We start from the raw sequence: 27,290 nt of genomic DNA, 5'->3' as shown, positions 1-27,290 counted from the left end.
TGCTGCAGACCCTTCTTACTGCTTTTCTTAAAAGCCTGGCCTGAAGAAGACTTGTCTGAAACAGATTGAGCACTGTCTTGCTAAGAAATGGTGGGGGAAAGTGTGTGGGGGAATAAAGCAGAAATGGATACAGCTCCATGGGTAGCACAACTACACATGTCCATGCCTGATAAAGACATAACGGTTGCAGTTCCAAGCTTCTGAATGTATGTGTAATTGAATAGTCATAACATACTCTGGCTGCAGCGCTGGTCATTTGTACTTTAGATTGCCTTCAAAGTGGTGAAGCCTTTCTTCTTCAAAACTTTACTGATACTCATTGGCTGCAGTGGTAACTTTTCATTCCAGTGTGACTTCCAATCATGTGACATGCTTTGACTTAGGAAATTTATCAAAATCCTGGAAGTCAGGAGTCTCTTAATAAGATTCAGTAAGTTCCATTTAAAAATAGATAATGTTTCATTTTTTCTGCTTGGGACTCAGTTGTCTCAGAGGACTGAATAATTTTTTTTTTTTTTTTACTGTCAGGACATTAAAAGGGAAGAAGAATCTGAAAAAATCACATTAATTTATATATATATGTGTGTATAAATGTGTGTGTAAGTATACACCATTTACTTTTCAAGAAGAGTTTATCTAGCCTCACTCCCCCTTTCACACCTAAGAAAAGGAGCCCCTGCTCTGTGCAGTTCGGAGCCATGGCAGAAGCCCCTTCCATGATGGTGTGCATTAGGACATCCTGTTCATCCAGTGGGCCATGCCACTGATGGATGTGATGGGAGCAGTAAAAAAAGAAAGGTACATTTTGAAGCAACACTGCCATGAATGATTTTCTTAAGAGGCCTATTGAGCGCTGCCATCACATATTAGTTGAGGCATTTTACTTTTACGTGTTAACATTTTCAGGTGAAGGGTGTGATGTTGAATGCCTCTGTCGTGACTGATGTCCCCTGTACCAGAATTGTCACAGACAGTAGTTACGGGAGGCGCAGCAAAGAACCTGTGTTTTCCACATCCGAGTTAAAGGAGCTTCCAGTTAAAACACTTTTTAACCAGTGAGTGCCTACACGTTTCCTAGCAAGCGATTCTTGGAAGCAGCGAGATTTAGAGAAAATAAATGGGAACTACAGTGTTATTTTTTTTAGTCTGCAATTGTCTGTTGTCAATAGAAATAGTTGCATACATTTGTCTTCATTAATCATTTCAAGGTGTTGCTTTTTGATGCAGCCAGCCCTAGCAGTTCACAGGCACTTTAATTTTCCAATTATCGTACCTGTGGCTCAGAACAGATACTGATTAGTTTCACATTTTGGTCTGTGGGCAGCTTAATGTTCTTGTCACCTTACATTGAGTTTTAAATGTGCAGAGTATAAGAGAATGTCAGATGTGCTCCCAAGTCTTTGGGTCAGGCTCAGCAAGTTATGATATTTCCAAGTACTGTACTGATGTGTTTTGGAAAGATGGATGAGAGAACAAAAATATGGGTTTAGGATCCTATGACAAAAGTAATGATTCCTCTTGTAAAGTGCATGTGAGTGATTTTGTGTTGTATTCCGTTTCACACAAATTTTCAGCTGAAGGTGATGCTGCTGGCTGCTATAACAGCCATAGAAAAGGAAGTTAAAATAGCAGCAAGGCAACAGCAATGCTTTTCAATATTTGTACACAACTAGAAGAACTTTTCAAACTGTAGTTGTGAAACAGAGGGAGAAAATAAATTTTGAAAAGCCCTAAACAAAAAGATTAATTTTGTAAGAAATAGAAATGTTGCCTGTCTCCTCTTTGCCAACTGTGTACCAGCCATGACTCATCCATGCATGCTTTTTTCTTTCCAAAAACTGATGTGAAAGAAATTCCCTCCAAAACACAAAACTATGCTGAACATCTGTTGTCTAGGTATTCATTAGTTCTGTCTGCTCTGCTTTTGGCTAATTGCCTGGGAGTGAAGTTGAATCATTTATGGGGACTTAACCTGGTGGCAGTTATAGTGGTAAAGATCGTGTAACATTTGATGAAAGCTAGGAAGTGTCAAACATGTAGCCTCCCAAACATAAAGTTTATTTACTGGTTTCCCATGCATTTTGTTTGCTACAATACTGCCTGCACAACTGATAACAGAAAATGTATTTAATAACTACTCAGTGCTAATATGCTGTAGTATGCATGACTGACTAATTTAATTTATCTCTGATTAAGCCTATTATGTTTGAGATCACTTTACAGAAGAGACTTTTTTTGCCAGCTGTAAGCTTATTTGAATTGTAATATAAGTTAATAATGTGTGAAATAACTACTGGTGCCTGCTTCTAAATGTTAATTTTACCAAATCACTTCCTGAGTTAGTGCGTACACAGCTCATCCATTGCAGTGTCGTTAGTGGGTGTTTGGACGTAAGACTGCACAGGTAAAAAGGCAGGTGCATGGCTGGGGGATCAAAGGCAGTTCTTTCTCCTGAGAAAATGCAAAATAAATAAAATCACAGCCCAGCCAGGGATGGCACACCATCCGTATAATGACAGTGTCAGCTGAGGAGGAGCCCTCAGGATGCTCTGCGTCTTGAAGTGTTTGTTTCCTACAAAGTGGAAAGAGGAGTAGGGACTTCTCGGGAAAACAGAGAGGAATACATTAAACAAAAACTTGTGAGAAAGGCAGTCATTAGTATGTTTAAATAGGAAAGTAGCCATTTGGGTGGAATTCTAGATTTTTCTCAGACTGAGGATAGAGCTGGAAAAGAAGTGGGAGAAAAAAACCAAACAAAACCAAAACAAACCTCAAACAATTAAAACTTGGGAAATGTAAGGGGAAGAAAGTTCTGCCAAGGAAAGCTAAACATTTTTTCTCTAGGGACAAGGCAGACTGTTTCCTGTTTCCCCTCCACTCTTTTCTGTGGTCTAATTTTTAGAGTAGGCAGACCCCTAAAGGAGAGGGATGCAAAGCTTTTTCTGTGCACAAACTATATCCCAGAGCTATTGATCCCTAGCAGATGAAACTTTGCAATGTCTGTGCTTTAGCCACTTATTTCTCTGTGAGGCTGCAAAATGCTCTCAATTGCTGATTTGGAAAAAGCTCTGTGTTCATCAGTTGTTGCTTTTATGAAAAAAAAAAACATAATTATATATTGTCTTGCTTTAATATATGTTTATCTTGATTCTACTGAGAAAATTCTGGTGGAGAGACTGAAGTTTTCTACCTTGTTTAGAGAAACAAGTGTGATGACCTGGGGTTTGGTCTATGAGATTATTTACAGGCAGATGTCTAAATTATGTGTACTTTGCATTTAAAAATATGCAACTTCAACTGGAATGAAAGGAAGTCAAATCTTTTCTCTGTCAGATTAGTGTATCTCTTCAAAATAGAAAATATATAGGATACTGTACTTACTGCATCAGACTGAACTGCCAAAACAATGTCACTTAACCAGCGTGGAAAGAAAAGTATGCTGCACATAATTTCTTTTTATGTCATTCTGTTCCACCCTCCAAACATTTCTGGCATGTGATAACATGTGGGATGTCAAGCATCATTGTTCACATTTTGTCATGCTATCTCATATAGATCAGTTATCAGCAAGTCGAGCTGCACAGCAACTCTGATTTCAAGGTCTCTTTTCACAGCATGTCAAATCCTAGCTGGCAGGGCAGGACTTTGGCAGGCCCACTGCAACAGTGGGGATGTAGGAACACGTGCAGCTAGAATGTTTGATGGCTGTACCCTGCAGAGTAAATTTCCAGTATTATATAATCACAAAAATAATGGTATTTCTATAAAAAATTCTGATTTGGTGGTTCCAAGGTTTGAGATGGCATTGCCGAGCCTCTTCCTTTTGTTTGCTCAGAGTAGTTGATCAGTGAGTGTTGGAGAGACAGACATGCCTGTTTTAGCATCAGACAGAGATAGGACTGACACTGTTATAGACTGCTGGCAAGGTGAAATGTTTACGTAGTATCACGTGGAAGGTATGTGGTACACTGGCATCCCATGCTTTGTATAATCTCCCAGGTGTAATCCAGGGCTCAATGTGATACACAGAGATCTGAAGGTGTGCTGCTGTATGTAATTTAGAACTAGCTCTGCATGCTAGCACAAACTGAAAGAGTGCTGGTTACACTCTTGCTGGTTCTAGTTCTCAGGCCTGGAGACAAGGCGTTACTGGGGAGGATTTCAGCTTCAAGAGTTGCATCTTCATTGTTCTGAGAGCACTCAGGTTTGCCCCAGGTGTGAAGACCTCCTCTATATCCTCTGCTTCTTGCCTGAGCAACTCTGAGTAGAGAGATGATTTACTTTATTGACTTTTCTTTTATAAGGAACAGGATTCTTTTAAAAATTATAAATGAACACGTTTTTCCTTTTTGTTTTTTAAAAAAAATTCTTGCTAAGAGTAGCAGGCTGAGCTTCTTCACCTGACAAAGAGGGTTGCAGTAATTCAACTTGTAGATCGGTCAATGCTGAAAAATGTTTTCTCTTTATACAAATCATACATACTTAGGGATAGGAAAGCAGAATTTGATGCTTCATATTCCCTATCTGTAAGAGAGAAATTCTGAAGAATAATTAAAGAAAGAAAGTAAAATATTTGGTTATAAATAATCTAAATTTTTAGTGACTTTCACGGTCAGAGAGACTTTCACAGACAGAGGCAGTCTCTTAGATGCTTTGAATGTATTAATTAAAAATGTATTACATTATTACCTGCAAGTGTCTGTGATGTACATGGTTAATCACTCTCTGTTCAAACCCTCCTCATGCAAGGCTTTTGGAATTCTCTGTGGCCCCAGAAACCATCAGGGGGTCAGGATTTGTTGTGCTTTACAGAGGGACAAGTGAAGACTAGGACTGCCTTCTCTCCATCCTCTTCCATCTTTCTTTTCCCCCCAATTCTTAAATTGAGATTGATCATTTAGCAGAAAGAAAAGACACTATGAGCAGTGGAGCATAACTCAATACAATACTGAAAGCTGCTTGGCTGTCGTATCAGACTCAACTTACTCTTAAGCAAAGATTAGCGAGGCTAACATTTGTACAAGCCTGTAAATCTGCTTAGCGATCTGTGACTCTTACGGGCGAATAATGCTTCCTAAACACAGCCTTTGGATGTGTCGAGAGTCTCCTCTTTGAATGACTGATAAATAGAAGCCAGATTATTTCTTCTGGGAATGAAAATATTGTTCAAGGTACTACAACATAGGAAGCCAAAAGTTAATTCATACCTTAGTATGAATACCTTGTGTTATGGTCTGTCTTAACCTACATATATGTTGCAAAAGCTTATTTTAACTGTGAGTGGCACCCCATAAATATTTGTTCATAGGAAGTTTCCTTCCTTGCAACAGTGATTGTCTCACCTTTTCTTAAAAAAATTACCAAAGAAATATGACATTATAGACCTCAAAACATTTGAAACCTCAAAACTTTTAGAAAGTTTACCATTTCTGTTTGCCTTCATTGCACTGATATTTCTTTAGCTTCTTAGATGAATATGAGCTATGTACAAAAAAGCATTTAAAAGCAATCCACAAGGAAACAGCAGTGTCATTTTCTGCACCTACACTGAAAGGCTCTGGACTTCATGAGGACTTAATGCTGAATAAAGAGCATGATTTTTCCTTGTTTTTTTTAAAGTTTACTTCTCAATCTGAAAAAAAAAAAAAAGAACCAACCCAAAGATGTATAAGGTATCCCAAAATGTTTTAAAAATAAAAACATAGTGTTCTAGAAGATACCCTAATACATCAAATGGGACTTTTCTTTTAGCTGTGTAGTTATTCAGCTTAATTTCTTTACTGTTTTTGTCTACTTAAGTAGACAGTGAAATGAAAGATAAATAAATTTAAATAAATGAAAACAGCCCTGTAAAGTTGGGAGGACATACAAGGCATCTGGTAAGGATTAATGCTATGTGGGTTTTTGTAATTTTTTTTTTTTTTAGTTTTTGATTACTGTTTTCTCTTTTTTTTTTTTTTTATTTATTTTAAAATTGCTCCAAGTTCCTGGATGCTTTTTGCTTCAACCAAGTCCATTAGGGTTTTTTTTGTGGTCTTGTTCAGGAAATCCCTGTCATTAGTGAAGCTTGTTTGGGCAAGATAAAGAATAGCTTTATGGCATGAATTCTGATAGCAAGCACTCTGGGGTTTTTTGTTTGGGATTGATGAAGGGCTTATAGGTCTGTTTAGACCTTGGTTATCCTATTTACTGTTTACAAAACCAACATAGTTTTAGCATTCTTCCATAAGAGAGAATTTCTCTAAGATTAATTAAAAATCAATGCTGGTGGTTCAAAACCTCCTAATTTAGCTTTTTATACAAAAGTACTGATACAACTGCTGATTAATATGCTTCCAAGCTACTTTACAAGCAGAGAAAGTATTTATCATAGCAGAGTGTAAATTAAAACATCAAAGTAGCTAAGTAAACTGCACCTATGTATCATGGCAGGGGTGGGTCGAGGACAGTGATGGAGGGATTGCAGTCATCTCCTGAGAATGTCACAAAGTTCACTTCTTTGTAGAAACATTTCAGGTTCACTTACCAAATGATGATGCAGAGAAGAAAAACTCATTCTATGGAAGCAATAAAAAGAAAACTCTGACAATCAAAACAGTTGAAAATCCAAGTGAACCAGCTTGAAATTAGAATAAAAACGTGCATTTGGCAGAGAGGCACACTTACTGTGGAAGAGTAAACTTCAGAGAAGCTTCCTCTCACCAACAAAAGCAGAAGCAATCTATTTATTGAGCATGTTTAACTTTCCTGCATCTTTATTTGGATTACTGGAATTTCTGTCCAGAAAAGCACTAATGTCATTGCTGAGATTCCTCGTTTGCTTGCCATACTTAGAAAGTTGATGATGTCTTTTAGTCTGCATACCATTGATTTTTTTCTACTTTCATTTTTTTCTTAATCACCTAATGTATATTAATTGCAATCCATTTCCCTGTGTTCCCTAATGTGGATTATTTTTTATATCTATTTTTACTTCACTAGGACAGTGTGATGATTCAGGCAAGTATTCATTTTTTTTCTTTGTTAATGGCTTTTTTTAGTGTCTGATAAAATGTTCTTAAACAGGTCCCAGCTTTCATCTTTTTCCCAAATAAACTGTTTCTCCCAGCTGAATTTGCTCATAATTGTTCTTAGGATTGCAAAATGAGTCCTTTTAACACATCAGGTATATTTGTTTTCATGTTATCCTGTTTGTGATTAAGAAACATAATGAGCAAAAGGTGACATTCATAAAGAAGCAACTGCTAATTTTTAGTTCTGTGGTAATTTTTATGTTATCATTCAAGATTAGGTATAATGTAAAATTCCTGCAAGCTAAATGCAGTTCTTACTGAGTTCAGAAAACATCCTTATGTAGAATTTTAAAAATCATTTTATTTATTTCAAGGCAGCACAAAGCCTCCAGCATGTGCTACTAAGTCCTCTGTGGCAACTCAGATTTCTCTCCTACACAGTATAAACAGATGCTTGAGGAATCCCTCGTCAGCATTTTCCCCAGTGTATTTGTGGTCTGGAACAGATATCACCCTGCTTTTCTTGCAAAGCCTTACTTTCAAAAGCATTCCAGCCTCTGAATGCCTCCCTCTACTGCCCCAGGATGGGCTGTGGGAAGATTCAGTTGTTTCTGTCCAGCAAACACTTCTCCATCCTGAGGGCCTGCAGCCTGACTTAATTGCTCAGCCAGCCCGGGGAAACCAAAGATTTCACTGGATTGTGGTCAGTGTGTAAAACCACTCAGTTCAAGAGATTTGGTATTTTTTGTAGAACCATAGAATCTTCTGAGTTGGGAGGGACTGCCAAGGATTATTGAGTCCAGATCCTGGCCCTGTGCAGCACACCCCAAGTGTCACACCCTGTGTCTGACAAGGTCTGCTCAAGGAGCATTGTCCAAATGCTCCTTGAGCTCTGTCAGGCTGGTGCTGTGACCACTTCCCTGGGGAGCCTGTTCCAGTGCCCGACCATCCTCTGGGTGAAGAACCTTTTCCTGATATCCAACTCAAACCTCTCCTGATACAGCTTCAGGCCGTGCCTTCGGGTCCTGTCACTGGTCACCACAGGGAAGAGATCAGCCTGCCCCTCCTGTTCCCCTCATGAGGAAGTTGAAGACCACAATGAGGTCTCTCCACAGTCTCCCCCAGGCTGAACATTTCAGACTTACAAGAAGTGCCAGTCATACAGCAAATGTCAGGCTGATAAAGCTCTGGCCTTTATCAAGGTGGCAGTGCTGGGTTAGTGTTTAATGGTGGAACTCAGTGATCTTTAAGGTCTTTTCCAACCCTCATGATTCTATGATTCTATTGAAAAAGAGTAGAGAACCTTTCTAAGAAATTATGAGTATATGGGACAATATGGGAAATATGGGATGTCTCCACACATCCCTGTGTCAGGGTTGCTTCTAAGGGCCAGGGAAGCTATGAGGGTGGCAGTGCAGGAGCAGGAGCAGTGGCCAGACACAGCACAGCTACAACACAGTGTAGGCAGGGAGTGAGGAACAGGCCTGAGCACAAGCTGGGCTGTGGGGGAAGAGGGTCCCAGCAAGGCATCTCACAGCTCCATCCCACACTGCAGCTGATCTACACCACATCCAGCTGGCATTGGTCAAGCAGGACTGCTGATCATTCCCAAAGGGTTATTGCTTCTCATTACATCAATGAAATAAGCAACGCTTCAGGTTACACAGGTGGTGCTTGCTGATATTAAACATGGCATCATCTTTCCCTGCCATTGGTGAGTTAAAAAAGACTATAATCTGAATTTAGCATGTTTTTCACTTGACTTTCACACTAGACCTAAGTACAAATTGTACAAGAATGTCTTTTAATGTTATTTCTGAAGTGGTAAAAGACCCTCAGTACAGCCCTTCAGATCCCAAAGTAGAGAAAGCTATTAGGTATGTTATTGTTTTAAATTTTAATCTGTTCTGATGTTCCTGAAATGCTCTGTTGGTAATGTCTTTTGTATTAATCATCATAAATATTTTATCCTTTCTGGAAAGGGTATGCTGACGTAATGTCTAAGTTAGCGAGGCAACTTATCTCAGTTACTTTATCATACTTGCTAAACTTAAAATGAATATCAAGAAGTTCCAGCAAAGATGTTGTGCAGATAATAAAGGCAAAAAAAAATGGATAAAGATACAAAATGGTAACCATATGTAGTTATTTCTTTGCTTGCTGTTCTCGAATTCACAGAAACTAGAGGTTCTCTGTAGTTCAGCTGTACAACTTCAGTAGGTGCAGCAGTCCCTGTTACAAAATTAGTGGGCTAGGGGGATGAGGAAAATCCCCAAAAGGTGTGATAAAGGTTTCAAAAGCAGATGCTTGTTGACTTCTTGTATTGTTTTCTTTTCTATGCTGCTCCATTAAGAATGGTCAACCTTGATAGGACTAGGTCAGTAGCTTCATGCCTGTTCTTGGTATCTGAAAAAAAAATCCAGGGACATGATGCTACAGAAGATGAAGCTGTGGCCTGAGTGATGCGAACAGCTCCTGTCTTGAGGCTCATCTCATCTCACAGCTCATCTGGTGGTGGGCAGGTATGAGCTTGGGTGTGTAGTTTATTCCTATTTTCCACATGCAAACAAGTGTATTTCAGGCTTTACCTTGGATTTTGTCAGTATATTTACTTTGCAATGAGGAGAACTATCTTGGATAAAACTGTGCTGTGATTTTCAGTGGTTGGTGTCTTGTAGGGTAATGCACTGCATTTATTCTATTACCCTCCAAAATACCTGGATCAAACTTTCTTGCTATGGAACAGATCTGTGTTCAAAGCTTGACAAAGACTTTGGTGTAGTCTTCCATATGGACATTTTTAATGTACTTGCACTCATCAGCCTTCTGTAAAACTACTGAGCACTTCCCATCTCAAACATCCCTAGAATATATGCCCAGGCTCCATTTCAGAATCAGATGAAATGGTACTGGCGTGCACACCTAAATAATTAGTGACTGTTCATCCAGGTACTAGCAATGCTTTCTGGTTTGTTTTTTTGTTGTTTTTTTTTTTTTTTTAATTTCAGCCTATGAAGAGTGTTATTTGGCTTAATTCTTGGCCAGCAGTAAAGTGTGATGAGAACAAGACAGACAGAGAAATGCATAGTTTAGAGCATCAAATAAAAAAAATAATAAAAAAAAATGCTCTTCCTTCTTAAAGGACTTAAAGGACTTCTGTCCTCAAATTGTCAACATGTTTGCTTCTTGTTGTTAGCAGTCATTTGAAGGAGAAAATGAACAAGGGAGCTAAACATTTGGGGAGAGACTGCCAAATGCCCAGCAGAGCCCTGGGGTAGGAGGCTGTGGATTTAATGCATGATGCTGGTTGTGAGAGCATTTTGTACATCTGGTTTGGTTCGTGGACTGGATCCATTTGTGATGGGGAGCCTTAGCTATTATTGTTTGGTCCCTCTGTCTTATTTTAGCTTCACATTACTCAATGTCTGATTATGTTGGACAATACTCACTGTTGCTGCTGAGAACCTTTTGGACACCAGTGACAAAATGCCAAGGTTTATGTCCATATCGTTCTATCACGGCTTAGGAAACCTGTGGGAGTGAGCCAAGGCAGGCACTGGATGCTTTGCAGAAGGAGGGGTGCCAGCCTAGGATAAATAAACTAAGTTTGTCTCGCATCTTTTCTCCCACCCTGACTGACTGTACAACAAGAAGATGAACTGCAAGTCCTCAAACCCTTTGAGTGATGGCCCTGAGTCTAAAGAATTGTAAGAGGGAAAAGGAAACCTACTCTGATACAACAGGGTGGGAATTTTGCAGATCCTGGGGATTCTGTCATTGTGCTAAGAGCTGAGATCATTACTGGGCATGCTGTTCAGCGAAGCAGGATTTCTGTCCATGTTTTCTTTTCAAGTTTATCCAGCCTGTTTTACAGCTGTGATAACTTGTGGCACAGTACAGTCCAAAAGCTGGCATGTCTATGTATATATATAGGCATAATATTAGTTACTCATGCTTTCTATCTGAAATTGAGAGTTGCTGCTTTGAAAAGAATGGATACCTGAATTTTGGGTTGTTATGTGAACCAAACAAAACCAGACAGAATATTTGGCACATAAGGAAGTACTGTATTTCATTTCATTGTAATGTTTTCAGTGGATCCAAAATTCACTAGTTATCCTGAATTCACAAGTTGTCTTCAATGCTGCATTTCATCTTTTTATCTTAGGTTTATCTGGAACGAGTATCTATGTCAACCAAGCCAGAGATATCAGGAATACTGATTATTTCACCAAGGTTAATATTTCCTAACAATAAAACCTGGTTTTTATATTTTCACTTACTTAGGGCAGTACTGCTCACGTATAGGAGGTGATACTAAAATATCTATGAATGTTTTTGTAAGTAACTGAAATTGCTGTGACATTTATGGTATTCCCTTTTCTTAGATTAGGGAATGAAGCAGTTACTTAAACTGCTTTCAAAGCAAAATTATGGAAATTTCCATGTAGGATTTACACTGAAAAAATGAAAGCATAAAGTGCCATTTTGGGTGGTACAACTATATTTTGGTATCCCCCATGCCCAGTGGCATGTCACTGCAAGGACTTGAAAACTGGATGTGAGGGCATGTTGCCTTCTTGCGACTCTTTGCCCAGCTGAAGAGGTGACACATGTCACAATAGGGACTCATATGCCATTCAGATGTTCAACTCTGTGAGGGACCAGCGCAAGGTTTTCTGCCTCTGTAGACAGAGCCTGAGGCTCTGCAGTAGCAGGGTGAGCTTAGGATGCAGAGAATAAGGGAAAGGGGTTTGAGGTAATGGCTGAGCTGCTGGAGATGTCCTAGACAGACAAGAGGTCAGCTGTGTGTGGAGAAAGTTACCTTGCCCCATCAGTTCTCTAAGAACAGCTGGGGAAAAGGAGTGAAGAGCTCTGCAGAAACAGTGGGGCTGGGGGGAAGGTGCAGGAGGCTGTAGCAGGCACTGGAACAGATTTCCCATAGAAGCTGTGGATGCCCCATCCCAGGAAGTGTTCGAGGCCAGGTTGGACGGCGCTTTGAGCAACCTGATCTAGAGAAAGGTGTCTTTCCCCTTGGCAGTAGGGTTGTAGCTAAATGTACTTTAAGGTACCTTCCAACCCAAGCCATTCTATGATTAGTGAGTGCTCTTTTCCCTCTAGAAAATCCCTCTCCCTCTGCATTCTCCTTTCTTTAGGATATGAGTCTCTGAGCTCACATTTCCTGGAGCTTGCAGACTTGTCACCATCCAGCATTGTAGTATCAATCCAGCTCATAAAAGGCAGTCTGCCCTCCCCATTCATCTCTTCTTGGTGCTTTGAAGGAGGAAAAGGCAAAAAAAAAAGATATAGAAAAAGAAAATACAGAGGGTCCTCCCAGAGGAGGCACTGAAGTCATTGCCAGAAATAGATGTGAAGGTGGTAGCTTCTGAAATGTAAAGAGTTTTCTCCCCTTCTCCACCAGATCTGCAGCACCAAGACATAGGGTGAGACTGCTTATCTCATCCCTACCTTTCCAAGTATTGACCATGGTTATCAAGAACTAATAAATTACACAGGGCCCATCTCTGGGCAACGTCTACCTGCCTCCTGTATTTGAAGTTTTGAAAACACTGCCTGGACCTTTAATCTTATTTCTTTCTGCTAGCTTCATGAAGTTATGAGAAGTTTAAAAAAAATTCAAAAGAGAATACTTATCTTTGGTACTTAACTCAGGAGTTGACCAAAAGTAGTGAAAAAATATTGCAATAGGAGTTGAGTAAAAATGTCTGTTGTGGTAAGTATTCTGGGTATAGCTGCTCTTTCATGACAAGTCCTTTGAATTATTTCCATGTGGAACAGAGCAGCTCTGACAGCAGCTCTTTTTTAGAGGGAGGCAATTTCCCTCATATATGACTTGTCAGCTGCTAACTGTGGGTGTGTAAATATAGCTGAAATTTGGAAATAGTGCCGATCTGGCAGAGGTTTTGGGCAGTTATTTATGACTGAATGGGTGAGATTTATGAAGTTCAGATTGATGGTAAGTGTTGCAGGGCAGGTACATTACCCAATCTGGTGTTTGTGTGGAGTACCTTGATAATTTTATATTGATTTCAATACAATTCTTCTTAAAACAGCTAAGGATAAAGTATGTAATTTATATAATATCTGTAAGACTATTCAGAAGCACTTCACTGTAATTTTACTTCAATCTTATTGACCTTTTCTTCTCACTTTGCTTTTGCGCTTGTGTCCTTCTTCTCTCATCATTCTCACATCTCATGTGGAATTTCTCCTCCTCCCACTCCATCTTTCAGCTGAACTCCCACAAGACATGGGAACCTCCCTCCATACCTCCAGCATCAGTAACCTCCTTTGTGAAGCATCTGCTTTATCTCTGCGGTTTTAACTCACAAATTTATTTCTTCTTGCTTGGTTTGTCTTGCATCATCCAGTGCCGTGTTTCTGGTTTGTGTTCTGTCTCAGGTAAGCAAACTCTGAGTGTAATCCCTTCCCTGTCTTGCCTTGCTGTGCTCTTGGTGTGTCAGCTTTCCATTTCTGTCTACACAAAGAATAGAGTTTGCTACAGGCAAGTCCCCAGGTCAGCTTTGCAATAAAGACACTTGTTTCAAAAAAATTTCAAGCTCATGGGGCCTTAACTAAGAAAGGTCTTAAGAGCTTTTAGGAGGGCTAAGAATATGTCTGTCATTTCAAGCCAACTAAAGATGCCAGTACTATAATTATATCTCTGAGCCTTCTGCAAATTTCTCCTTTGAGTGGAAACTCTCTTCCTGAGAAATCAAATGGAGACTTATCTTACTTTCAAGGTGTTATCTCCCTTTTGATCTGGCTATTTATGAGATCTTCTCATCCACATAGTCCAGAGAGAGTATTATAGAGCACAAAGCACCTTTCCTGTCGTCATATCCATGTCTGAAGTGCCAGACACCCTCTGATTCCTAAAATTCAAATAAATCCACTTTTCATCCCTCATTGTATCTAAATGTATCAAAATAACAGAAGAACCTCCTCCTTTTTTCAGGAAATTTTCAAATGCTATTATTAGTCAAAATTTTTCTCCATCACAGTATTGTAGAAGGTGCAACAAACTCGAGGAATAATTAGTAAAAGAAACAGAGAAATCAGCAGATGAGAACTTCCTCTTTCAAGAACATCAGCTTGTTTTAGTTGTGTCTAATATGATCTCTGGGACAGAGTATTGCCTTTATTTGTGCTGAGTCTTTGCTGCATCCAGCAGCAAGCTTATATTGAAACTTCAAGTTAGTAATTTAGCTTGAGTTGTCTGAAAGCTGGAATTTTGTGTGGGTTCGCATTTCTTGCAGATGTCTGTCACATACTCCTAATGTTGCTGGCTGACTGCCCTTCAAAACACAGGGGAAAAAATAAGGTCCTTGAAAAAGTGAAATACTAATGACTTACAGCCACTTCACATCTAAGAGCTAGTGAATGCACTTCTTGCTTGAGAGGAATGGGAACAAGGAAGCTTGGAGATGGCTTAGTGATGGGAGGCTTTGTGTTCTTTTTGAAGGAATGCTTGCAAATTCTCTATTTGGTAGCTGACTTTTTAAAATGCAGTCAAATCAGTATGTGATGATGACAGAAATAATCGTATTATTATAAGTTTGACTCAAAATATGTATTCCATTGGACAAAAAAATTACAAATTATTCAGAAAATATACTCTAATATGCTCTGCTGGGTTTCAGTGTCTCCAGGGAACTTAATTTTATGACTATCAGCTTGCCTTAAAGCCCCAGAATATGTGATTCACAATCTCAGCATCCTATTAGTTCGTGTTTCTGTTTGGAAAGTGAATCAATTTCTGGATCTGATGTGTGTATAAACAGCTTCTTTTTCCTTATAGTCTCAAGAGAAATCATGAAATGTCAGAGAATAAAGGCACACAGAGATATAGATGAATCCCAGCACTGAAAGCTGAAAGTTAAGATGTATCTAAACATTAGAACTTTAATAAGTGTTCAATGATCAGTGCTTTGCCAGCAATGTGACAGTGTGCTCTCTCCCACTTACCAGCTATTCGTACACAGTGTACTTTGGTCACTGGGTGCAGTAACCAGGAAAGAACAAAATACTTGGCAAATTAAATCTAAAGATTTCCACTCCTGCTGTAGAACAGATAGATGTAATGTACCATTTCATCTTAAACCAAATTATGTACCAGGACATTTAGATACTTTTTTTCTGAGGACATCAATGTATAATGTCTGATATAAGGACTGAGATGCTTAAATTCCAATTATGAAAAAATCTTTAAACTGAAAGCAGAGATACCTGAACTCAACAGCTCTGTGATACACCTAATCTTTCCCCTCCTTTCTTACTGTTCATTCAAGTACACATGTAAAACAAGGACTTGATCAAAAGCTCTTTGAAGTAGATAATCTGTCAGCTGGCTAGGCCACTGCTTGGACATCACCTGTATGTTTTGTCTTTGTAACAAATGCTTTAGAGATTTCTTGAGTGTTGATAGAGATAGAGGGTATGACACACACGATGGAACTGAGACAACTGAGTCTGTTTGGTGTTTGTTATCTTCAGCTGTTATCTTCTGCACAGTAGTGGAGCTATGTCTTTTGCACAGCATGCCTTTGCAAGAGCTTTTCCATAAAAGATTTTTGAGGAAAAGAATTTTTAGAAAAGATATAAATGTTATCTTCAGGATCTAAATGTTGACTTCAGCAGTCTAATGGGGATATAAGGAAGCCCCCTACCAGATGTTTCTTGTAAGGGGAAAGTGATAGGAGAGGGAATGGACATAAATTGTGATGTGGGAAATCCCCCTTGGATATTAGGGGGAAAAAAACCAACCAAAAAACCAAATCACAGTAATGTAGCCAAGCATTAGAGCAGGTTGCACTTGGAGATAGTCAGACCTGACAGTCTTGAGCAACCAGATCTGACTTGGTCATACCTAGAGCAGGGGATTGCACCTAGTGACTGCCGAAGATGCCCCCCAGCCTGTGTTCTGTGCTCCTATGAATTCTGTTCCTTTTATGTAGTTTACTGTTTTCATCTAACTCTTAAATAAAGGAGAAATGTTCTGTCTGTTTTCAGAACCTACTGGGTTTTTCTCTCACTTACTTAGATGAGAAATGGAAAGGTTGCTAAAGAAAGGATTCAGTGAACTGAAAAACCATATACTTCTCTCTGGAACCATACATTTGGTTTATAATACCCAGTAGAAAACATGTGCTGAGAGCTCACTGATTTTATGAGCAGAGATATCTGTATCCATGAATAAGATTAATTTGCAGTGTTTTCCTCTCTTTTCTTTTTAATGAACAAAACAAATAAAAGTATTCTGTGGTAGTCTGGAATATTAAAACATGCCTGTTTTCATACTGAAAATAAGATCAAGTCTAATAAATGTAATTATTACCACTGATAGGTCTGGTTTTCCATATAAATATAAACATCTCTTCTTGCTGTTTCTGATAATCTACATCTTAGTGGATGTATGTCTTTTGCAGTGTGCTTTTGCAATACTTTTGTCCCAAAAGATTTTCTTTGTGAAGCTGTTAAAGTCGAGACTTTTAAAGACTCTTGTCAAAAACTGAGAATTAGAATTGGTTCTGTTTGAAATATAATTATGTTTTAAGCAGTTTTTCAATTAAATAACCTGAGTATGCTTTTGCAAATTAAGAAGTTACACATTTCTTCTTGAAATATTTTATTTTCCATTTCTAAGTAGAGAATTTATAAACTTTTTAAAAAGCTGCAGCATGAAATATATTATGAGCTGAAATTATGGTCAATGAATTTGGCTTGATTTAGGGTGGTTAAACAGACTCTGTATTGCAGGATTTCTTATAGTATGGTATATTTCTTATAGTATAGTATTTAACACACAATGTATTTATAGTATATTACAGCAGAGGATGGGGTATGTTTATGGAATATGTACATATAGAATATGAATGCTAGGTCTTATATGGATGCTGTGTTTTAATTCATCTGGCAGCTAAGCCCCACACATCCCTTCACTCCCTCTGCTGGTGTTGATGGGGGAAAGAATAAGAAGGGTTAAAGTGAGAAAGTCCTGGGCTGAGATAATGGCAGTTTAACAGAACTTTTTTTAACAAAAGCTGAGCACACAAGCAGACCTGAACTGGGAATCCATTTACCACTCCCCATGGGCAGGCAGGTGTTCAGCCATGCCCAAACATCCATGCTCCATCTACATGTAATGGTGACTTGGGAGGAAAAAAGCGATCACTCCAAACATTCCCTGTTTCCTTCTCCTTCCCCCAGCTGTATATGCTGAGCATGGCACTGTTTGCTTTGGGATGTCCCTCTGGGGTCAGTCCAGGCTGTGTCCCCTCCCAGCTCCTTGCACATTCCCAGCCTCTCTCTGGTGGGGTGAGAGGCAGAAAGGGCCCTGACTCTGTGTCAGCTCTGCTCAGCTGTAACACATCTCTTTGTTGCCATCAACACTGTTCTAAGCACAAATTCACAACATAGCCCCCTGCCATCTACTGTGAAGAAAATTAACTCTATTCCAGCCAAAACCAGCTCAATGGACTTCAATATATCCATTCTGTAATAAAAGTCTGGAAATAGGACAAACCTGTCTCATGAAGGAAAATAAGAAAAAGATGAAACTTCCTTGATTTGGTAGATCCAACTGGGCTGCAATTGTGACAGACACTCCAGTAGCACTGCTTCTAGATGTGAAACAGCCTGGGAAGTGAATGAGGGTGCAAAACTTTAACCTGCAAAGGAGGTTTACATTTTTTTCTGAAGCTAGTTGTTTCTCAATAAATGTTTCTCTTTTCCTCTGATAAACAGAGTAGAAACTAGCACAGAACCAGGATAGTTTAACATAAATACCGTACATGGGGATTTTCTACCTACCACATCATCTTATGGTTATTATTGAAACATCTGGCTTTATCACTAGTGTATTTTTCCTTGTCATTTGGGACAGGTCTGCACAGTTCTGCCTTCTTGGGAAAAAGGAAAGCAATCCTGTGAAAACTGAGGTTTCTTGCAAGAAACATGTACAGTAAAGACCAGATGGATTTCATCAGTATTATTTACTTAGCCAGGAAGGGCTGTTTATCAGTACAATATACAGGTCATTGCAAGCTTATAAAAGACAGTGAAGGAGTTGTGACCAAATCAGTTAAGTTTCACTCCTATTTTCTGAACATTGGCTTTCTTGGCTACTGAATAAAGCTTTTGAGGAATAAAGCTTTGGCTTCACAAACCAAAATGTATTGTATAGTTTAATGGTAAGCAGCCAAGATTATAATTTTTGAGAGACCAAAACAATTTGTCTTCTTCCATGAAAGTTTCCTGAAGCATTTTCATAGAAAAACAGATGTTTTGCACACACAGGTTACTCTCGGACAAGGACTGCTTTAAATTGTATTTAATTCTCAATAGTTTTTCTGCTACCTACTTGTTGAGCAAAAAATAGGCACACTTAATTATTTTGCTTAGAAATATCTAATACCCTAAGTATCTATATGCTTTAATCTCCAAGAAACTATTGCAGAGAATTACAATATTCTCAAGATATTGCCCTTAGGATAGATGATGATTGACACTTATTTGTTAAGACATAATTGATTTCCAAAAGCAGTGGATTTGGATTCCCTTTGAAAAGCTTTCTTTGCCCTGAATTAATGAACAGCAAACTTTAGAAGAGATGCACTTGTGCAAGCTTTTTGTTACACACAGCATATGCTCTGTGTGAGTTTAAGTAATGCTTGTGTAGATGTGTGTGCCTCCCGAAGTGGCAAGCATTGTACCAAAGTCAGCACAGAGAACCTTTACACATGAAGTGCAGACATAAAACAATATCCAGGAAAACAGCATCTAGTTTAATGCACAGTGTGGCTGGGAGATTACTGTCGAGTAAGTGTCGAGTAAGCTTGCAGTGCAGAGCTAAACCTTGCAGAAATGTGTGAAGAGCACTCAGATACAAAATCAAGATAAATATCTCACTTCTGTCCCTGGTTTTCTTGTCAGGCTGTCCTCCTTTCCCTTTTCTTTCTGCTATTTTACAAGAAGCATCTGCTTTCTAGAGGATGGGGGAAGTTCAGCTATAGTGAGTGTGAGGTTTTATTCACATTTTTTTCTATTTGCTAATTCTGTGGATTTGATTATCATCTCTCTATTATCAGGTTCTTGCTTTTCTATTGAATTAAATTGATCCTACTGCTCGTTCTTCAGCTGCAGTGCAGGATGGCAGTGTGTCCTCAGCCCACACCTCCTTAGCACACCCATGGTTCAGGAGTACCCTTCCACAACTATATGCTTATAGTGTATTCATATGACTTGTGTCACATGCCATGGGAGTCCTCCTGGGGAAGGAGGAGGACCGCTGATTCTTTATTCTGGGGTCACAGTTTCACCATGGTGAGTGGCTGCTGTGGTGCTAGGAGCACTCAGCACACCTTGTTAGAGATGAGTGCTTTGTAACAAGAAATTACACTGCCGGAGAGCAAATTAGTGATTGATATAAAATCACTTGTAGATTGTAATTGTGCTGACAAAATATGAGACAAAGCTTAAAGTATAATTTTAGCAGTATTTAATTAAGTGGAACAGTAAATTAACCACCACAATGCTAACTAAACATATATAGAAGAATTGCAAATTATAAATGCTCATTTTTGCTAAGTTGCCTCTACCATCAGTGACTAACTTGGAGATGGGGTGATTGACTTCAAGCTGAATTAAAATGGCTCAATTTACAAACTAAATTTTAAATCTTTTCCAATTGTTCTACTTTAATGCAGGCAGGAAAAGGTGACTCATCTGTTCAGCCCTGCATGGTTCACTGGGTGGGGAGAAGATGACATATTTTATCTGGTCACTGAGATCTTACCGTGTCGTTTCACTTTGTGTGTAGCAATTAAGGCAAAGTGAATTACTTACCTGACAAATTTAGTCTCTTGTTCCTTCAATGAAGTATTATTATCTCTAGATTATATTTGTTTGAGTTGCCTGATGGCAGGTTTCTCTCATCACCTCAGTTGCTGACAAACTGTAATTAGGTATCCTTGTGCATGGTGCTAGATGAAGAAGTTGCAGGGAACTGGTGCAGTTCCTTTACAGTTTATTTAATTAACTTTGTGTGCTGGATCCAAAAGATTTGGGGAGCCTGGCCTCCCTTGCTTTGTCAAGCTGTGTAAATCCCATATCAATTATACCTCCTATTCTGGAAACAAACAGTGGAGCATACAAGCTTTGAATTTGCTTTGCATGACTCTTTATAGGAAGCAAACATAACAGGCATTTGTGTTCAGCCACAACACATTCATTGTTAATCTGAAGTGAATATTTATAACTTTCTTTTTACTACTAGCCTGACACTGTGAGCAATTATAGCAGTATTCAGCTAAATCTGCCCAGCCTGTGCCTGGTCAGAATTTTCTTTCCCTCTGTTTCTAATACATTTCGTACACGCTATTTTGTCCTTAATGCCTTTATAGCTTGTTTATTGGAAACAGGTTTTTAATTATTTTTCAACAGTACTGGAGACCTGATTTAATGAGCAATTGTTAGATATACTAGGGAGACACATTCACCTGATTAATGTGATAGTTAACTGAGCAACAAAATTGCCTCATGAAGAAGCAGCTGTATACAGAGTTGAAGCAGTAAAAAAGTTTGAGGGAATGTGAAGAAAATATTTGAGGAGAGATAATTTACAATAGGATACTGGGCAAGTCAGAGGCTAGGTATAAATATACAGTGTTGGCTTGCTGGTTGGTTGGTTGGTCTCTTAGTACACACATGTGTGCACACATGTGCCTATATTTGCTAGGAGACAGTTTATGGATAAATAAATAGGTACTGCAATAGAGACTGAAAGATACTGCTTTGGAATGCTGGGATATTCAAGGGCTGTAGAAAAAAATGAGGAGGATGGGTCCTTCAGGTGTGTGTTGGAGATGAAACTGCTACAGCCAATGCTTTAATGGCGTGCAGGGTTGTCCAGCTTCAGTGCTAATGTGTGCTTTTGGAAACAAGTCTGTCCTTTGAGAAATAGGTCTTCTCAGAGAGAGGAAGGTAAGAGAGAAGTTTGACATTCTTTAGTTGTCAGAGTTAACACTGGGGTATTTATTGTGTCACTAAATTGCTCCTATCAGCAGCACTTACATTCTCAGTTTGGAAGCTTGTGGTCTGCTTAAAGGATCAGACTAACATGATCACCACAGAATTTTAGTACAAGATAGTTCCAGTCATGCATTTCAATGCCATCTTCCCTCCTCTTTGCAAGCAGCATTTGCAAAGAAAGATGGTGCAGTGGTAGCCCAGTAGGAGCTCAAGACTAGATCATCAGGTTTCATTCCTGCAGAGGGCTGTGGCACCCACGGAGAGAAGGGTTCACAAAGTGCACAAGGTACACTGAGGCCAAAAAGTGGCTCAGTAATAGACTCAGGTAAAAGAGGAGAATTCAGTACAAATGCTAAAGGAAACACAGCCCAGCTAGTTTCTCTCATGTAGTTCCCAACTTGACTTGTATGATGGATATCGCTTTACAAGCCTGAAAATACAGAACGTTTCAAAGTCATGGTATATTATAAACCATCCCACTCACAAGCTTACTGGACCCCTTATGACCTAACATAACCCCTCTGGTTTCAAGTTAAGGCTGGTGGCTTTGTGTTCCTGCTCACTCGCTAGTGAGGGCAGGAACTTTTTTTTTCCAAAAGGAAAAGTGAGCTTTTTGTATGGAATGTTGTATTCTTGTTCACATGATTTAAACAGATGAGAGCTGTATAGATTATAAAGAACTCACTCTGAGAAAATGAACTGACTTTCTGTGCAATCACTCTGGGAGCATGGATTAGGGAGAAGACTGATAAGATACTTTGTCAAGATCAAATCTAAGTGAAAGTGGGTTGGACACATTACTGGTATTATAAGAGATTTAAAGAAAATAGAGAAAGATGTGAAGGGAACTAGCATGCACCTGTTTGGAAGAGGAAAATGCTCCTATGAATGTCAAACTCTCTGCCCCACTTAAACTGGTTCATCTTGTCTCTGTGTGACAAGTAACTTGGACAATGCTTTGCAAAACATTTTTACTTCCTTGCCTTGCTAACATGATGGAAATAGAAATTGCTTTACTTATGATTTGAATGCTTCCTTCAAAGGCAGGAGGGTTACTGGTCTGATGGTTGGAGAATCAGAGTAGAATTCAGTAGATCTGGATTAATTTGAAATTCCTGTCATAGCTTTGCTTTAGGAGATTTTTAGCAGATTTAAACTTTCGGGGTTTTTGTCTGTGCCTCATTTTATTCATGTTGTCTGCAAAAAAAAGAGGATGATCCTTATGTTCCACCCATGCTATCATGCATTGCCAATTCAGCGGGTGGGATTTTTGGGGCTCTGCATGTCTGTGCCATGGATCAGCAGTGTTCCAGCCCTCTCAGACCACATCAGCCCTCTGCTTAAGAAAATTTGTCTTTCTTGGCTTGAGAGGAATGATCCCGGTGATGCTTTGATTTGGGCTGTACTTGCCTTTTGTTATTTTCTTGTGGTATGGTTGTAAAACTCTTGTGTGGAGGACCTGTGGTGCTGGAACCAGTGGGGTGTCTGTGCAGGGCAGCTCTGAGCATGGCACAGCATCTTGTGGGAGCCTAAAACAGGTCACAGCTCAAGAGACTGACTGGGCACCTGCCTAATCTCTGCCTGTTCAGCAAATTATTTTTAAACATAAACGTGTTCCAGAGTGTTTTGCTACAGATGGGTGACCTCCAAAATGTGCTGATGTGCTCTGCTAGATAAGGATCAGGATTTCTTTCTGGAAGAACTCATTACAGGACAGACACACTAGCATTGCCTGCTTTTTTAGGTAAGAGGCTTGACACTTTGCCATTTATGTGGCAGCCAAAGTAGACAAAAGCAGAACATACTTTTTAAATTGTTTCCTGGCATATAAATAGAGATTATTTAGTGTTATAATTTGCACATGTATTATATTTTAATGTTATCAAACTAAACTATATGATGGCAGCCACTCCTGCTAATCTTGCCTTCTTTATTCTTAATAACCAACAAAAGTCATCTGTTGAACTGAAGACTGAGTTGTTGAGTCCAATTTTTGGTTTCATTGTGTTTTGTTTGGTTGATTGGCTTGGGTTTTGGAGGTTTTTTGTTTGATTTAATTTTCCTTATTTAAAAAGCAATCAAGGTAACAGATTTGAAGTGGTGTGATCATGTGTTCCAATGCAGAGTGGAACTCTAGTAACTCCTATTTTATATGAAGACCATTCTAAAAAACTGCTGATTTTTTATTTTTTAAAAATAGCAAATAATACATTATACTGTCACCTTTGAAAACTTTGGGACTTTAATTGAACAGCTGGCCATTTATATGTCTCTGAAACTTGTCATAAATCTAACACTGTGCAGCTAATAAAAAGCAATAGGAAAAGTGGTCAATCCAAAGTACTTGCAGTCAGGGCATCCTGGACTGTGTGTATCAACATCTGTATAACCACATATGGAAAACTATTAAGCCTGGACTTCTAAAATGCCTGAGATAGAACAGCTTTTGAAGCAAAAGCAGCAGCCAAAGTTTGTAAAAGCAACTGACTAATTTGTGTGTGTTTATACATACAAGCATATATGTATTTACAAACTGTATGATGTATTCACACCTGATACAGAAATATGAATGCAAAAGTGGTGTACAGTTCCTTTCTGAAAAACTGTCTGCCTTAACTGTTTACCCCTCTTCCCTCACCCTTGTCCTCAGACTAACCAGGCACATTTGCAAAGCTCAACCCTCTTCTAGCTCACACTAAAAGGAAAATTTGGCATGATTTCCTTCTTTGTAACCGGGGCCCTTTCACTAATTTGCTTGACACAGATATGGTCCTGAGGAGTCCCTTCAAGGGATTTAGATCCCTCCCTACCATTGTCATCCCTTATGTTTTGTCCAGGTGCACACTCTGCAACTGTCTCAACAACAAAGTGGGCTCTTTTGTTTATTACTTTTTTATTCCCAAGTATTAACACTCCTGGTAGGAGGCATGTAACAGAAATGTATTTGCCAAATGGTGCTGCCTCTTTCCCTGGATATGGGAAAGCATTTTGTGGAAATGGGAAAACCAAATGAATAGAGCCTGCCAGTTCCACACGCCTCCTGTCTGTGAGCATCCCCACCCTGGGTACGTGGGTTGTGTTACTGACTCAGGGGAATGGGTTTAGAGGAGCCCTTTGTTGAAATATTGGCAGCACATCACTGGACTTGCCGTTGTTGCAGATGGAGCACCATGCTGAACAGATGGATTCTCAGTTTTCTCAAAGAAAGGGAAGGTACTTGATGTACCACGGTGGGAAAGAAGGGAGGGTATTCCAGACAGATGGAAAGGCAGGAAAGAAGGCACGTTCTGTGCTTTTTTTGGTGCACTTGGAGCCTAGCAGTCTCTTTCTGGCAAACTTGGGAGAGTGTAAGCGCAGCACTCTGCGAGAGGGCAAAGGGACTGTAACAGATGTGGAGGAAGTTATTTGCACAGAAGCAATGAAAATGAAGGCTGAGGCTAGGAAAATCCAGAGTGTATGAGTATTATGTGCTAGGTATGGGAAAGGGCTCCTGCCCTGCACCATCAGGGGCACCTATTAAGGCACAGGACTAGTGCCAGAAGAGCATAACTGGAAGAGAGGACTAATTAATATTTTAAGGTCTATTGTGTTGTGGAAGAGGCTAGAGAGAAATGTCATCTGCACTGTGGAGCCAGGAATCCCCGTGTTTCTGCAGCGTGTCATTGGTTTTGTGATGGCACAGTTTGTCCAGTGGCACTGCTCGGATATCGTGTTGCCTCTTCTGCTGTTCTTTCTCCCCTCCCCATCTTGTTCCTACCTCACTGCTGCCTTAATTGTTAGGGCAGGATCAGTCCTGTGCAGCACCCAAGAGTCTGTAAATCTGACTTGAAATCACGTTACCTGATCCAATATTTACTGCTAAAATCTTCATGCAATTGCCAAATGCAGCAGGCATGAACTGAAAGAAGTGATCATATTTTGGTGTTGTGTGTTTGCTCTCTACAACTTTTCAGACACTTCACACACACACACAAGACTTAGCAGAATTATATTTTATCATGGTGTCATTTATGAATTAATAACAATGGACTTTAAGCTTTATTTTTACCCCTCAGCTTAATTAGACAATTTCAGCATCTTAGAATGCAGACATTAAAGCTGTTTAACTATAGTAAGGATGCCAAAGGTCTTAGAAATCCAGATTTTCTGGGAAACAAGTGTGATAAAGGGCAAAAAATATTATTTCCAAGTGTGATTTTCTGCTGAAAGCAGCTATGCAAAATTATCACTTTCTTAAATAATGGCTTTGGCTTTTGTTCATAGTCAGAGTTGTGTCTACAGCAAAAGAAATGTTGAAAGTTCTTTTCTGAAAAATAAAATGACCTGGATTACATACCCACTTCTGCATCAATTATTCTTGATTTTGCAGGACTGAATTATCAGGGAGGCTCTGAGATAAAATGAACAAGGAATACCATCACTGAATTTTAGTATGAACATTTTTCAAATTGTTGTGTCTGGATCTCTGCCAAGTTTCAGCCCCATAATATATTAAGTCCAACCCACACAAAGTAAGGAAATAAAAAAGAAGGGGAAATAACCCAACAACTTTGACAAGGCAAAAACACTAGGCATTTTTTATGGGGAAACAAGTGGCCAAGAATAATTTATTGGAAAAGTAATTATCTAAAGAGAGTGGGCTCTTCTCTCTAATTGGAAATGATAACATTTTCCAGCCTTACTAACACAGCAGAGGATCACCAACCTGGTTAAATTAAAATTGAGAAGTTTCTTTCCTCTAGTTTTATTTCTCCTGACACCCAATACTGCAATTGAACCCACTTCCCTTTCTCTATGGCAAAATCTAATCTGGCTGCCACAGGACCTGTGAAAATCATGGAGGTGATGAGCCATGATCTGCTTTCTGCATTGTATGTCTGGCTTATTTAATCTAGTCACCCTCAGATAATAAATATTTCATATGTTGGACAGGTGAAAGGTTTCATTCAGCTGCAGATCTGCTTCCACAGCAACTGATTCTTCTAATTTGAACAGTGTAAATGTGTTGAAAACAGCTTGCTTTCTGTTTTTCTCCACTGTGGTTTTATGTGTAATGTATTATTTGTTTTCTCCCTCCTGTCCCTCCTACAAGCAGATACAGAAAAGCTGACAGCATTAACAAGTAATTCTAAACAATTTATAATCCAAACATATTCTCTCTTCCAGTCAAAATGGGATGAAAAATGCCATTTCATTTGACAAGCATAGAGTAAATAGCTAGAGATATGAAATTGCCCGGGTTAGCATCTATAAATACTTTGTACGTAAAAAATGCATGCAGCCACATAACTGCTTTATACTTTACAGTATGTTCCTCCGTTGCTACTGGGTGTTTCCTCAATACCATTGTCCACCAATTGAGTTCATAGAGTTGGGTTTAATCTGTTGGGTTTTTTTGGGGAGGGGGAGGCACTATCCCAGGTCTGGAGATTCCTTCTCTAATAAAAGCTGATAGCGAAAAGCTAGCGTGAAATGTCTGCAACCGTATCTGATTTCTGCCAATGTTAGTGCTTGTGACGGATCTTCTGAAACATGTCTGCTGCATCCTTTGCATCTTGCAGCAGAAGGAGCTCTTTGGAAGCATAGCTTAGCTCATTCTTCCTCTGCACATTGCCACATGTAGTGGGCAGCTGCTGTCCCTCTTCCTCTCAAGCCATCCCCACACCTGGACTCTCTGACTCATGCTGTGCTCTGTGCCCAACTCCATATCTCTGTCTGCATATATGGCTGGTGGCTTCACAAAGCACTGCCCTTACCTGCCTGCTGTGACTTGTTGTGCAGTGGTGAAATTTTGGTAGATAGGCTCCAAGTAAAGGGATTTTCACTTTACCATCTCCTATCAGGCTCAGAGACATTTTTACTTGCATCTGACCATCTGTGTGGATGTTCCCGTGATGCAGTTATGGCAGAATGGGGACATTATTTCATAAGGCACACAGCTGTCTTAGGAAATAAGTTAGAGAACACATCTTAGGGTGTGATTTAGGAGTTTTAGATGTGATGGAGAACCATGCATAGGTGGCTTATTTGATCTTTTCTGTTTACTGTATGGCTTTCTAGCGATGCTGTATTTGGGAATTAGGAAGATGTTCTAGATCAGTTTAGAAAAACTGAAATGACCTGATGCACAACTGCTATTTTGGGTTTAGGGGGAGATGTAAAACAGGTACAGCCTTTGATAGGTGTCTTTGTCTGTGCCTGGTGGCTCTGTGGCAGATTCCCTAT

The 27,290-nt window shown here is 39.3% G+C and overlaps 1 protein-coding gene across 7 annotated transcripts in view; it reads left to right on the top strand.

Moving 5' to 3' along the window:
* ENOX1 (ecto-NOX disulfide-thiol exchanger 1) overlaps positions 1 to 27,290 on the top strand; it is a 307,218-nt gene that overhangs the window by 132,038 nt on the left and 147,890 nt on the right. The window lies entirely within an intron of this gene.

The sequence above is a fragment of the Pseudopodoces humilis genome, chromosome 2 (genome assembly GCF_049639895.1).
Source record: "Pseudopodoces humilis isolate 2021_Gansu_Grassland_sample_001 chromosome 2, ASM4963989v1, whole genome shotgun sequence".
NCBI lineage: Eukaryota > Metazoa > Chordata > Aves > Passeriformes > Paridae > Pseudopodoces > Pseudopodoces humilis.
This window is presented reverse-complemented; position numbering and strand designations above follow the sequence as displayed.